Source organism: Microcebus murinus, chromosome 10 (assembly GCF_040939455.1).
Source record: "Microcebus murinus isolate Inina chromosome 10, M.murinus_Inina_mat1.0, whole genome shotgun sequence".
NCBI classification, from domain to species: Eukaryota; Metazoa; Chordata; class Mammalia; order Primates; family Cheirogaleidae; genus Microcebus; species Microcebus murinus.
This window is the reverse complement of record NC_134113.1, coordinates 73,375,767-73,391,395: the sequence shown is the minus strand read 5'-3', so window position 1 is coordinate 73,391,395 and position 15,629 is coordinate 73,375,767. Positions and strand designations below refer to the sequence as shown.

General features: G+C 40.6%; 1 protein-coding gene and 1 pseudogene across 8 annotated transcripts in view; both read left to right on the top strand.

The window, feature by feature from the left end:
• Positions 1-15,629, top strand: part of BICD1 (BICD cargo adaptor 1) — a 236,019-nt gene that overhangs the window by 21,047 nt on the left and 199,343 nt on the right. The gene's annotated exons all lie outside the window — the stretch shown is intronic.
• Positions 6,493-6,586, top strand: LOC142873554 (uncharacterized; annotated as a pseudogene).

Here is a 15,629-nt window from a genome sequence, read left to right as displayed (position 1 = left end):
TGAGTCAGGCCCTTGATGGATTCTGGAACAGATGATGTTAAAATTGCTTTCAGCACTGTGACTCTGTCTTTAAGTGTGCCTGTCTCCTTAATACCTCAGAATTAGAATAAAGTCCTGATGAGGACAGTTGCGCCAGTCCTGTGGTTTGTTTTGCAATGACTGCTTCGTTTTTAAACTCTGTAGGTGAAATACCATAGTGATGGGAGCAATTCGAGTTAGCCTTGCCACGTTCCATCTGGAGCAGAGATTGCAAACTGGTACCCCGTGGCCACCGTGCAGCCCAGTGATTTAGAAACATTTGATTTAGGGAGCTGCTTTTTTCAATAGGGAGAATCGTATTGGATTTCAGGACTCTAAAAAAAAAAAAATCCACAGATTTCACAAAGCCTTGGGCCCACCTTTCTTCACGGCATCAGAGGGCAGGAGCTGATAGAATTCTCTAGAAAGGGCGTGAATGACTAAGTTGCCACAGTGTCCACCATTCCACCCCATCCATATCATCTTTCCGCTGTCCACTTCCCTCTTTTACATCCTCTGTCACTTACCGTTGACATTTGAGTTTTGACTTCTGATCAGGATGCCGACACTTTCTTGTCCTTCTGGGGAGGAAGAATAAAGGAGCAAGGAAAAAGGAGACGGTGAAAGCAGAGGAATGGGAGGAGGATCGTGCTGCAGTACAGAGAGCCCTGGGCTGTCATTCTCGGTTCTGCTTCTTACATCTCAAAGTGTGCATCTTCTGCTGATGAATAGGAATAGTAAACAGGACTACGTTTGTTTTTGAATGAAATAGTATATACGGGAGCACCTGGCATATAATCTTGTCCAAAAGTGCACGTTCAGCTCTGGTTAGCAGGTATCTCTATGTTCTCCTGTAAAACCTGAGGCAACTGAAATGTTCCACTGTTCTGCGATTGTTGATTTTCATGTCTGTTTTCTCCCCCAGATTTTGTGTCTTATTCAACTTAATATGACCAAGCACCTAGCATGACATTTTTCTTTTTAGAAGGTAGGGACCATGGCTGCTTCTTTCTTTCTTTTTTTAAATCTTTTTTCCTTTTTTTGTTAGTGACAGGGTCTTGCTCTGTCGCCCAGGCTGAAGTGCAGTGGCGTCATCATAGCTCACTGCTGCCTCCAGCTCCTGGGCTCAAGCGTTCCACCCACCTCAGCCTCCCAAGCAGCTGGTACTATAGGCGTGTGTCGTCACGCCTTGCTAAATATTTTATTTTTGGTAGAGACAGGTCTTGCCATGTGGCCTTGCTGGTGTCAAACTCCTGGCCTCAAGTGATCCTATTGCCTCAGCCCTGGAAAGCACTGAGATTACAGGCATGAGCCACTGTACCCAGCCTCCTCTTTCTTTACCGGACATTTTGTAGATATTGAGAACGTCTGAAAGTTACACTGTTAAATAAGGGTGGTAGCATATTTCTGTAGTCCCAGCTACCTGGGAAGCTAAAGCCAGAGTATTGCTTGAGCCCAAGAGATCAAGGTTGCAGTGAGCTGTGATCACACCACTGGACTCCAGGCTGGGTGACAGAGTGAGACCCTGTATCTTAAAAAAAAAAAAAATTGCAGGCTGGGTACAGTGGCTCATGCCTCTAATCCTAGCACTCTGGAAGGCTGAGGAGGGAGGATCGCTTGAGCTCAGGAGTTTGAGACCAGCTTGAGCAAGAGTGAGACTCTGTCTCTACTAAAAATAGAAAAAATTAGCCAGGCATCATGGTGCACACTTGTAGTCCCAGCTACTTGGGAGGCTGAGGCAGGAGGATTGCTTGAGCCCAGGAGTTTGAAGTTCCAGTGAGTTACAATGGCACCACTGCACCTGCACTCTAGCCAGGTGATAGAGTGAGACTCTGTCTCAAAAAAAAAAAGAGCCAAGTAAATAAACAAACCAATAACAACAACAATAACAAAAAAAAAAACTGACCAGTACCAAGGCCCTGGTCCAGAGCTCAAAACCAGAAGCAAAAAGGAATGGGAGTGGTGGGCTGGAGGGTATTCCTCCAACATCACCCAAATGTGGAAAATGAGGATCCTAACCTCTTTGATGGGCCAAATCCAGGGCCTGGGCTCTTGAGGTGACACTGAGGTGCCTCTGGCTGCATCACTCTCAGGGTACGGTAAGCAAGGGGCTGGAAGGCGGGTGGGAAACAGACAAGTTCCATCTAGCTATAGACAACAGTGCAGCACAAGTAGGTTGAGGGGCTGCAGAGAGGCCAAGTGAGCAAGATTGCAGCAGTGGAGCCCCAGGGTGGTGTCCTGAGTCACCATTCAGGGTACTGGCGTGACCTGTTGATAAATAAATGAATTATTAATGAGTGATTTTTGAGAGTGAAGGGAGAGAGAATAGAGAGAAAAGGGAGATGACTGGGCATCTCCTTCCGTCCCTTTCCACAGATGTTCAGCCTCTAATCTTTCTAGAAGGATGTCCATCCATACTCACCTGGATCATTTTATGCTAGAGTTGAATATTCTTTTTTTTGAGACAGAGTCTCGCTCTGTTGTCCAGGCTAGAGTGAGTGCTGTGGCGTCAGCCTAGCTCACAGCAACCTCAAACTCCTGGGCTCAAGCAATCCTGCTGCCTCAACCTCCCGAGTAGCTGGGACTACAGGCATGTGCCACCATGCCCTGCTAATGTGTGTATATATATATATATATATATATATATATACACACATATATATTTTTTTTTAGTTGGCCAATTAATTTCTTTCTATTTTTAGTAGAGACGAGGTCTCGCTGTTGCTCAGGCTGGTTTTGAACTTCTGATCTTGAGCGATCCCCCTGCCTCAGTTTCCCAGAATGCTAGGATTACAGACATGAGCCACCGCACCCGGCCTGAATATTCTTTTTGTTGTTGTTGTTGAGACTCTTACCCTGGGCTAGGCTAGAGTGCAGTGGCATCATCATAGCTCACTGCAACCTCAAATTCCTGGGCTCACACCATCCTCCTATCTCAGCCTCCTGAGTAGCTGAGACTACAGGTGTGCACCACCATACCTGGCTAATTTTTTCTTTTTTGTAGAGATGGGGTCTTGCTCTTGCTCATGCTGGTCTCAAACTCCTGAGCTCAAACGATCCTTCCACCTCGGCCTCCCAGAGTGCTAAGATTACAGGCATGAGCCACCACAGCTGGCAAGAGTTGAACATTCTTAAGAATCAAGAGGGCAGTTTTTTCTAACCTAGATCCTTATTTGGGAGCCTCATGATCAGCTTTGCTTATGGCTGCAGAAATAGCTGTTAATACCTGGAGCTAAAACATTGTTTTGGTTTAGCATGACTCAGGTTTTCACTGAATATTTAGAATTTTAAAGTTATTTTAAAGAAGTTTAAAGTTAGATGTTTTGTGAAATTATTTTGCTTTTGTGATCCAAAATATTACTCTCAGATATTTCCTATAGTAATTTGTTACTCATATATATAATCTTTTACAAAGAAAAAAAAGTCGTGGCAGAAAAAAGAGAACAAGGTGAAATGTTTTGTGGTGTATATTCTACCAGAACACCTGGCCTTTTTTTCTGACATCATATAAAGCCTTTGGCATTTGGTGTCAGCATGTGCAGCCAATGTTACTTTTTGTTACTGTATTATAATAATATTTAGTTGTATCAATTTGGTTAAATGGCCTCTTTTTGTATGTTTCCCAGCAGCATGGCTGTAGAAAGTGCTCCAAACTTTATCAGAAGACCTAGGCTTTAATTCACATTCTCTATTTACTGGCCAGGAGACCAAAGCCAAATATATACACTTTGAAAATAGCTAGTGTGTGTTCACTGCTTACCATATACTGGGTATTGTGCTAAATATTTAATATACCATATTGCGTATGCCTAAATAGCCTATCAAGTCGATATTTTTATTATTGCCATTGCTATATGAGAAAATTGAGGCATAGGTAAATTAATTTATCTAGTAATGGAGCCAAAACTTGTGTAATGCAACATGACTTCAAAACTTGTACTGAATTTTTAACAATAATGTCAAGAACAACAATTGATAGTACTGTAATGGCAGAAGTAATAGCAAGCTATTTACATGGTGCTAGTTGTGTTAAGCAATTCACCAAGTGTCTTACATATATTAACTCATTCAAACTCAGTAAGTGGTACATTTTTAGTTCATAGAGTTATGAATATTAAATATGAATATGTATGTGTGTATTTATATATATTTACAGATGATCCCTGACTTAACAATGGTTCAATTTAAGATTTTTCAACTTTACAATAGAGTGAAAGTAATACAATAGAAACCATACTTTGAGTGCCCATATAACCATTCTGTTTCTCACTTTCAGTACAGTATTTAACAAATTACATGAGCTATTCAACACTTTATTATAAAATAGGCTTTGTGTTAAATTATTTTGCTCAACTGAAGAGCATGTTTAAGGTAGGCTAGGCTAAGCTATGATAGTTGATAGGTTAGGTGTATTAAATGTAGTTTTGACCTAATGATATTTTCAAGTTACGATGGATTTATCTGGATATATCCCCACCGTGAATTGAGGCACAATCCGTGTATATGTGTGTGTGTGATGGGGAAAAGTCCCTGGGGCCCCAGAGGAGGTGCGACATATGCATAGCCCCCTGCCGATTGGATGGATGTATGCTTATTGCTGGTTGGGTGCTCTTTCAATCCTACTACTGATTGGTCGCTTTTGAATCCCACCGCTGATTGGACAACTCCTTACGCTCACAGTTGATTGGTTGTGTGTAACCCCAAGAAATGTATAAGACTGGAGGAGAACAAGGAAGTGGTGATCAGAATTTGGTGGCCTGCCCCTCTGAGCCGCCAGCGTGAAATAAAGACTGATTCTCCGACTCTCTGTGTGCCACCCAGTCCTCTCCTGGGTCAGTCGCTGTAACACTTGCTATAACATGTATGTGCTATTGAAATTATAAATTAACTCTAAATTGTTTAGTTAGTATTATTGTCTGTTCTCACATAAGAATGAAAAATTTTGTGATTCTGATTAAGTCATATCCTTTAAAGTGACCAGGAAAGTAGAGTTTGTATGCAGAAAAGCTGCATGTATATTAACTTCATAAAACAGTATGAGAGTAAAAGCTTCCCTTTTGTTACAAGTTTGTAAGGAAATTTAAATTTTCTTTAAACATTTTTACAAGATAGAATTTGCTCATGCTATTATTTAGCAACTGTGTTATGACTTTACTATTTGGGGGGGCTAATTATCTGTTTTGTGCCCCTGTCTTTGTGGTTGCTGTGGTGACTGCTTTAAAAACTTTGTTACCTTTGCTGCTGAATGGGTTTCATTGTATCAGCCCTGTGTATAAAGCCAGATTTCTTATGTGGCCTTACTCTGTTTCCGTAAATTTGTGTTTGTTACTGTCTCCGAAAATTTGCAAGTCAGTGGTTTTATGGCCTTTCCTCTACTTTTTTTTTTTTTTCTTCGAGACAGGGTCTCATTCTGTTGTCTAGGCTAGAGTGCAGTGGTTTACTGCAGCCTCAATCTCCTGGGCTCTATCAAGTAGCCTCCTCTTCAGCCTCCTGAGTAGCTAGGACTACAGGCATGGAGCACCATGCCCAGCCTATTTTTTAACATTCCTTCGTAGAGACAGGGTCTTGCTATGTTGCCCAGGCTGGTCTCAAACTCCTGGTCTCAAACAATCCCCCCACCTTGGCCTTCCCAAGTGCTGGGATTATAGATAGGCGTGAGCCATGGCACTTGGACTCCTCTACTTTTTTTGGGGTGTGAAGTATGATGGAAAAGTGAAAAGCCCTTAAATCAAATCAGTTTAATCCATATCCCTAAACTAGATGATAAGCTGGTTTAGGCCCTTTCCTTATCTCTTGCTCATAGTCAAGGCTCAGTAAATACTTGCTGATTGACTGTCACATTCAGGATAACTTTCTAGCATATGGTGGGCACAGAGCTTTTAAAAAATGCTGGTAGCAGAAAACTTGTTGGCATGTGTTCATATTCAGAGTTTTCTAGAAGATCTTATACCAGTAACAAGAAAGTGGAGCCATCTGTCTGTGCACCTAGGAAGGGTCTCAGCTGTCCTCTGTTCAGTTGCTACTGTCTTTGTAGTGGATTCTCTTGCTGTGCTGTAATTAAGTCAGCCGGCAGGAGTCCCTGTCTTGAGGGGGCCTTCTCCCTGCTGGAGAAGTACCACTGCCTTTGTGTTCCATGCCATGTTATTGTGGAGGAGATAAATTTTTTTTCCTGCATGGGTCTTGATTTAACAGCAGGATCCTCTGGGCTTCTTCCAAAAAGCACTGTTGTTTCCCTGAAAATAAATAGCAGATGAATTCTTCTTTCCTGAGATGATGAAAAACTATTAGATAAAAGCTTTTCTTTTTCTCATGTTCAAAACAATGCTGAATGTTTATAATTATGCTCCCAATGACTTGCTTGTTTCACTGGCTTCCTGTGCTCTTGAAAAGATAGGGTTTTTCTCCCATGGCAGCAAAATTTTATACAAGTGTAATATTTTAGGAAATATCTAAAAGTCAAGAATACAACATCTTGTGCTTACTTGGGCAGTACATATACTAAAATTGGATTGATACAGAGAAGATTAGCATGGCCCCTGTGCAAATATGTGAAGCATTCCGTATTTTTTATGTCGGCCAAAGGGTACAAAGTTTCACTTAGACAGGAGGAATAAGTTTTCAAGATCTGTGGTGACTATAGTTAATAATAATGTAATATATATTTCAAAATTGCTAAGATTAGCTTTTTTTTTTTTTTTTTTTGAGACAGAGTCTCACTGTGTTGCCCAGGCTAGAGTGCAGTGGCATCAGCCTAGCTCACAGCAACCTCAAATTCCTGGGCTCAAGCAATCCTTCTGTCTCAGCCTCTAGAGTAGCTGGGACTACAGGCATGTGCCACCATGCCTGGCTAATTTTTTCTATATATTTTTAGTTGGCCAATGAATTTCTTTCTATTTTTAGTAGAGACAGGGTCTTGCTCTTGCTCAGGCTGGTTTCTAACCCCGGACCTTGAGCTATTCTCCCGCCTTGGCCTCCCAGAGTACTAGGATTACAGGCATGAGCTACCGTGCCAGGCCTAAGATTAGCTTTTAAGGTTGGCACCACAAAAAAAGTATGTGAGGTGATGGATATGTTAATTAGCTTGATTCATCATTCTATAATGTTACATATATCCAAACATCACATTGTACTCTATAAATATTATTTATCAATTAAAAATAAAATAAAACAACAAAAGAATATAATATTTTTGTAAGTCTCCTACTTTCTTACTGTGGTCTAATAAAAGAAAGGCTCTAAATGAGACTATTATAATTGGATTTGAATATTCTTTCTTTCTTTCTTTTTTTTCTTTATAGAGACAGGGTCTCACTTTGTTGCTCAGGCTGGAACTCCTGGACTCAAGCAATCTTCCCACCTCAGCCTTCCGAGGAGCTGGGATTACAGGAATGTGCTATCATGCCTCGCTAGTTTTAAAATTTTTTGTTGAGATGGGATCTTGCTATGTTACCCAGGCTGGTCTTGAACTCCTGGCCTTAAGGGATCCTCCGCCTTGGCCTCTCAAAGTGCTGGATGGCATAAGCCACTGTGTCTGGCTAGATTTGAATAACCTTTATTCTTCCCCTCTCTTTTCATTTTTAGAGAAGCTTGTGTTCCCTCCTCTAGTCAAACCTCCCTCTGCATATCCATTCCCTGCACCCACCCCTGCTCTCCTCCAAACATTCTACTTGTCTGTTTGGTACCCTTCTCCAGGGTAGGCATACTTCCCTGCATCTTTTTTTTTTTCCACTTATCTTTTTTGATAATAACTTCCCTGCATCTTAATCTCTTCCTGGAATATTCTTTCAATCTCTCCAACTTAGTTTATTTGGCTTCCCCTGAGTCCTATGTAGAAGATAGTGCTTTTTCTCTCCCACATGCCACAAATCTAAGAATCTAGAAACAATGGCATATTCTTTTTTTTTCCTTTCCCTATTGTAATCTCTGAACTGTTATTTCTCTATCATTGCCTGTACTTTTGCTGAGCATCCTTGCTTCTAGTCTACTCTGACTGAATAATTCAGTGAGAAAGAATATATTCTAGGAAAAAGCTAAGATAGCAATCACAAGTGGGCAGTTGATCAGCAAATATTTTTCTGGTATGATGATTTTACTTCTTTATGAAAACGTATAGCTGCATTCATAAGCTCTTGTCTCTGACTACATGACAGAGTACAAAGAAACTTCAAGAATGATAATATAAGGTTTGGATATTTAATTTGAGGATAGAAATAATGTTATTTCATTGGTACAATGCGTCATTTCATCATGAGCTGTTTGGTAAATCAAGTCAAAATGGTCTTTGGTTTTCCAAAAAGCCATTTCATGGCACTTTCATTTCTTGCTGGAAATCTTCCCAGGCTTGACGTTTTGACATCAGTTTTTGCTCTGAGGATGTATTAGTAGGATCAGCATGTGATTAGAAATGTAAATTATGAAAAATGCTGGAATCTACTTGGGGTCTCAGGTGTTACTGGCATGTACACACAGGAAATAGAAGTCTACTGCTCTTTTTAAAAATACCCTTGCTTATTGACTAGGTAAAACATGGCATGCCACGATATTTTACATTTTAAAATTATTAATAAGGTTGAACACCCTTTTCATATTGTGTAACAACTTAAAATTCCTCTTCTATCACATTGTTTTTTGGGGGTGTGATTTTTGCCTTCTTATCAAACCACATGTCAGTGTCTCCATTGAAAGAAATGCCATAGTGTGAGAGGATTTTTTATTTTCTAGGCAGACTGTTTATTTGATTATAGATTCGTAAGAAGCATATCTGCAAACAAAAAGCAAAATGTTGGGTTTTAGTTTCTTTGGATGAATAAAACGTTGCTCATATTTCCTCATTCTCACAGTGTTTGTGTTACATACTTAAGTGTGGAACAACAACAACAACAAGACAATAACTGCCTCAAGAACATGTTATATACCAGAGGAATGTGGTGACAAATTCTGTGATTGGAACCTCAGAATTTTCCAGTGTAATTGAAATCTTCTGTAGAAGGTACATGTTTGCATGACCCAGCACATATGAGGGCTTTACAATAGTTACAATCTAATTCTGTAAAAATCTCTCAAATTCAATCATCTGTTAACCTCTTCAAGGGGATAAAAGTTCAGAACCACGGTTTTCTGTTTTGCTTCTTTCTCTTTGGCCGAGTGGTTACCTTTTTGAGCCGTTGGCGTTCCTTCTGTGAACATAAGGTGCACCATCTGCTGTTTTAAAGTGACGATTTATAATTCAAACAAGACAGCGTTTTAGTGTTAAGCTCCCTGTTTTATAAGATACCAACTTAAAAATTAAGAAAATAGAATTATTCAAGGCCTCATTATCTGGTTTATAGTTTATTCAGAATTTATATTTCTGATTTTCTTTTTTGTCCTGTTGTCTGCCTTTTACCAGTTTGTTGTGTTTTTGTTATTAAGCCAAAAGTGTATGGCAAAATATGGCAAAACCAACATTCTGCATTTCTAGTGCCCAGTGAGAAATCTGATTTAGAGGCTTCTCTTTTTGGACATACTTTTTTTTTTTTTTTTTTTGAGACAGAGTCTCGTTTTGTTGTCCAGGCTAGAGTGAGTGCCATGGCGTCAGCCTAGCTCACAGCAACCTCAAACTCCTGGGCTCGAGCGATCCTTCTGCCTCAGCCTCCCGGGTAGCTGGGACTACAGGCATGCGCCACCATGCCCGGCTAATTTTTTATATATATATCAGTTGGCCAATTAATTTCTTTCTATTTATAGTAGAGACGGGGTCTCGCTCTTGCTCAGGCTGGTTTTGAACTCCTGACCTTGAGCAATCCGCCTGCCTCGGCCTCCCAGAGAGCTAGGATTACAGGCGTGAGCCACCGCGCCCGGCCTGGACATACTTTTTGAATAGCATTTACCATGGTATCCTGTACACAGTGGTTTTCTAACCTTTTTTTTTTTTTTTTTTTTTTGAGACAGAGTCTCGCTTTGTTGCCCAGGCTAGTATGAGTGCCGTGGCGTCAGCCTAGCTCACAGCAACCTCAGACTCCTGGGCTCAAGCGATCCTTCTGCCTCAGCCTCCCGGGTAGCTGGGACTACAGGCATGTGCCACCATGCCCGGCTAATTTTTTATATATATATCAGTTGGCCAATTAATTTCTTTCTATTTATAGTAGAGACGGGGTCTCGCTCTTGCTCAGGCTGGTTTCGAACTCCTGACCTTGAGCAATCCGCCCGCCTCGGCCTCCCAAGAGCTAGGATTACAGGCGTGAGCCACAGCGCCCGGCCTCTAACCTTTTTTTTTATTTCCCATTCTCTGTCAGCTTCTTAAGGGAGTGTCTTACTTGTTTTTGTCTCTCCCCAGGGCCTAGCACATGGTAGGTGATCTACAAATGTTTGCTGAGTGTATGAGCTAAAATCACAGTCTATTTTTTAAAAAAGGTATAAATCCCAATGTTTTACATTTTGCTGAACAGACGAGAAGATCGTGGATTCCTTTTAAATAGGGAGGAAAAATTATAATGAAAAATAGGTCCCTTCACTTTGTTCTGCACAAGGGTCAGCTCTTTAAAAAAATTTTTTTTTAGAAACAGGATCTCACTCTGTCACCCAGGCTGGAATGTAGTGGCACAAATCATAGCTCACTGTGGCCTTGAACTCCTGAACTCAAGCAGTCCTCCCACCTCATCCTTCCAAGTAACTGAGAGACTACAGGCACGTGCCACCACCCCAGGCTAATTTTTAATTTTTTTGTAGAGATAAGATCTTGCTGTTGCCCAGGTTGGTCTCAAGCCATCCTTTTGCCTTGGCCTCCCAAAGTGCTAACAGGGATCCTCAAACTACGGCCTGCGGGCCACACGCGGCCCACCGAGGACATTTATCCGGCCCACCGGGTGTTTTTGCCGCCACTGCCTGTCCTGCTTAGCAGCCAACTGGTCCCGGCCCACAGTGCGCATGTGTGGAATGTGCACCGCACTCTCCAACGGCCCTCCAACGGTCTGAGGGACAGTTAACGGGCCCCCTGTTTTAAAAGTTTGAGGACCCCTGTCTAGAATTAGAGGCGTGAGCCACTGTGTCCAGCCAGGGTCAGCTCTTTAAGGTAGGGAGTTTGAAACCAGCCTGAGCAAGAGTGAGACCCCGTCTCTACTAAAAATAGAAAGAAATTAATTGGCCAGCTAAAAATATATAGAAAAATTAGCCGGGCATGGTGGCGCATACCTGTAGTCCCAGCTACTCTGGAGGCTGAGACAGGAGGATCGCTTGAGCCCAGGAGTTTGAGGTTGCTGTGAGCTAGGCTGACGCCACGACACTCTAACCTGGGCAACAGAGCCAGACTCTGTCTCAAAAAAGAAAAACAAATGATAAAATAAATTAAAAAAAAAATAGGATGCATCATATAAAATTGTGATTTTCATAGATCAAAAATGATAGAATCTTGCAGTTCCATATGGTTCAACCTAATATAAATAAATAAATAAATAGGAGATGTAACATTACAGCTTAAAATCGAGTCTTAAAATCTTAAGAACTTTTATTATCTGAGAACAACTGATATACAGAAAAAGTCAAGGCAAAATGAATTCACTTAAAATGGGGATTAACACTTGATAATAAATAGTGAGAAAAAAGGATTGATGGAAATTGTTAAAGTATGTGAACATATGAAATATGGTTATGAAAATAACTCATTCTTCATATTTAAAATGATTTAATATCATTTACGGCACATCCTTCATTTCACATCTGACTCTTAAACCATTCTTATAAAGAGAACCTCAAACCATGTTTGAGGTTTGAGATTATTGTTTCGTGAAGCACCCAGAATATAGACAGCCTTTCTTATTTTCTTTTCTTCAATTGTTAACAGTCTAACGCTGCCAAATATTTATCTGTCAGGGACTCTGGGTGTTATTGGAGCCATCTTTTGTGCACTTTATGAAATCTTGCATGTGGCACAATTTGAAATTTCACTGTGCTGTCAATTTTCATTGCCTTTGCTTTGTCCACAGCAGCACTCCATGAGGCTTAACGGTGGAGACACTGATTCTACGGGCCATTAAATCGTTCTCTCTACTTAACCCATCCCTCTTATCCTGCTTTATTTTTCTTTATAACATTTATTACCTGCTGATTATATTTTTCGTTTTTTATCTGTCTCCTCCCATTCTATTACCAGACCATGTAGTCTTATGTCTCTACAAGACTTTTTATTTTTTAAGATTTTTTTATTAAACTTTTTTTTTACTTATTCTCTTTTTTTTTTTATTTTTGCTCAAGAAACTGAAATCTAACTATAACCTTTTTAAAAAAACATCAAACCATGAAATATACCATATTACAGAAGTACACAAACGTGAATGCACAGTTTTACAATTAATATAAAGCTGCTATTCATGTAACCACCACCCAGGTGAAGGAAATAAAATATTATAAGCACCCCAGAATCTTCCTTTGCGCCCTCACTGTGGAAGCTCTCCCTGTCCAATGTGCACAATTTTGTCATCATAATTTTCCTGATTTTCTTTTATAGTGTTAGCGCACACCATCTAGTTTTTGTCAGTTTTTGAACTTTGCATGAATGGAATAATGCATATTTTCTTTCATGCTTTACTACTTTTGTTTAGCATTTTTTGTGAGATTCTCTAGGTCGTTGTATACAGCAGTAGTTATTTCATTACTGTATAGTATTCCATTGTATGACTGTGCCACAATGCACCCATTTTTCGGTTGATGGACTTTGGATTGCTTTTATCGTGTGGACTATTATGAACAGTGCCGCTATGAACATTTTTCTATTAGCTGGTGAACATATTTCTGAATTTCTATGAGTGTAATCATGGTGGTGTAGATAGATCATGGCTGTCTTTAGCCTTACTGTGTTTTCCAAAGCGATCATACCGATTGATATACCTACCTGAGCATTCTCTAATCCTCACCATCATTGGATATCGTCAGATTTTAAAGTTTTGATGATCTGGTGGATGTATAATGGTATTCTATTATAGCCATGATTTGTATTTCCCTGGTTGAGCGACTTTTCATACATTTATTTGGATTTCCTAATTTATGAAATGCCTATTTAAGTCTTTAGCCATGTCAAATATGAGGTTACCTGTCTTTGTTTAATGGTCGCTAGGAGTTCTTCATACTTATTCTGGACCCTATCTCCTTTATCATTTATATGTGTTTCAAGTATCTTCTTCTACACAGTCCACTCTTTATGTGCCATCCTTTGATAAAATTCCTAATTTTAATGTAGTTAATGTATTTGACTTATTAATTTTCCCTTTGTTCATGTATTTTTGTGCCTCCTTTTTTTCGAGACAGGGACTTGCTCTCTTGCCTGGGCTAGAGTGCAGTGGCTTCATCGTAGCTCATTGCAACCTCTAACTCCTGGGCTCAAGTGATCCTTCTGCCTCAGCCTCCCAAGGAGCTGGGCCTACAGGTGTATGCCCCCATGCCCAGCTCATTTTCCTATTATTTTTATCGAGATGGAGTCTCACTGTTGCTAGTCTGGTCTCCAACTCCTAGCCTCAGGTGATCCTCCTGTCTTGGCCTCCCAAAATGCTAGAATTACAGATGTGATATTTTTCTGGTTTCTTTTTCTTTCTTCTTTTTTTTGAGTCTCGTTTTGTTGCCCAGGCTAGAGTGAGTGTCATCAGCCTAGCTCACAGCAACCTCCAACTCCTGGGCTCAAGCAATCCTCCTGCCTCAGCCTCCCAAGTAGCTGGGACTACAGACATGTACCACCATGCCCGGCTAATTTTTTCCATATATTTTTAGTTGGCCAATTAATATCTTTCTATTTATAGTAGAGATGGGGGCCTCTCTCTTGCTCAGGCTGGTTTTGAACTCCTGACCTTGAGCGATCCACCCACCTCAGCCTCCCAGAGTGCTAGGATTACAGGCGTGAGCCACCGTGCCCGGCCTTTTTCTGCTTTCTTTAAGAAATTCTTCCCTACCCTCTTGTACATAATCTTTAAGGAATTCTTCCCTGAGGGTAGGGAAGAAAGTAAGTATGGGGAAAAAAACGACAAAAATTGTCTTTTATAATTAGTTCTTTAATCCTTCCTAATTTTACATGTAAATAGATTGTTGTGACCATCTTTGAATCCACAGTGTTGAATTGCATATATAGAGACTTGAGTTCATAAAATTATTCTTCCCAAAGTGAATATTAGCACATCACAATAGGACAGTGGCTTTTTTGCTAGCAAAATATAAGACTTCTCCTTTCTCATGAAAAATGTTTTTGCTTAAGTTGTTATGAGTGTACAAAAAGTATAAGTCGATACTGGGCGTGAATGCCAAAGATTATGGTTTAAACCAGCAAGATATACCTCCTTAGACACAAGAAACATTTTGTCAGATAGCCTCTGACTTCATCTGTGCTAAATGAAGAATCACCAGGACGTGTTATATAGTGGAACTATTTCACTTACAGTAACAACACTTGGTAATTGCTTTCATTAATCCAGGCAGGTTAATATACTATCTATGAAACATGCATAACAATGTCAAAAAATCCATTACCTGCTGAAATCTTTTATATAGCAAGTTAAGCCCATTTCCCTCATAAAGATTAAGATTCAAATATTAATCCAAACTACTCAGAAGCACTTTCTCTCCCTCACTTTTCTAATAACCCCATCGGAGAGCAAAACCTCATTATCAGTCACCTCAGAGCACAGAGCTTCCCTCTTTTTTATATTCAAATATGAAATCATCCATTTATTAATACTTTGGTGGACAGATACCAATGGCATTAGTATGGGTGGGGGCAAGTGCCATTGTCTCTTATCTGGGAAAGAGTTGGCTCTTTCTGGACGGCTGAATAATATACTTAAGCATAGAAACCAGAGTTTCTTGAAAGCAATATTCTTTAATTCTTGTCAATGTTATAATCAATACCATTATGCAGGCTGGGCGTGGTGGCTGTAATCCTAGAACTCTGGGAGGCCGAGGCAGGCGGATCACTCAAGGTCAGGGGTTCAAAATCAGCCTGAGCAAGAGCGAGACCCCGTCTCTACTAAAAATAGAAAGGCATTAATTGGCCTGCTAAAAATATATAGAAAATATTAGCCGGGCATGGTGGCGCGTGCCTGTAGTCCCAGCTACTCGGGAGGCTGAGGCAGGAGGATTGCTTGACCCCAGGAGTTTGAGGTTGCTGTGAGCTAGGCTGATGCCACGGCACTCTAGCCCAGGCAACAGAGTGAGACTCTGTCTCCCAAAAACAACAACAAAAACCATTATGCATATATTATCTCTGCATATTTTAGCACTTTGTGTTGAACTCCTACATGTTGTGGTCTTTGCTTTTGATAAGGGACAGAGTGAGGAAGGAAGTAAACGAGCCATAATGTTAAGTACGACCATGCAAGTGCCCACAACTAGGCATCACTGACATCATGAGGAAAGCTCTGTGACACAAGATAACGATGTAGATGTGACCAAACATGGTAGAGGAAAAGCCACAGAAAGATACAAAAAGTAGGAGGAATGAAAGAGTTCACGCCTGTAATCCTAGCACTCTGAGAGGCCAAGGCAGGAGATTGCTTGAGGCCAGGAGTTCCAGACCAGCCTGAGCAAGAGCAAGACCCCATCTCTACAAAAAAGAAAAAATTGGCGGGCCTGTAGTCCCAGCTGCTCAGGAGGCTGAG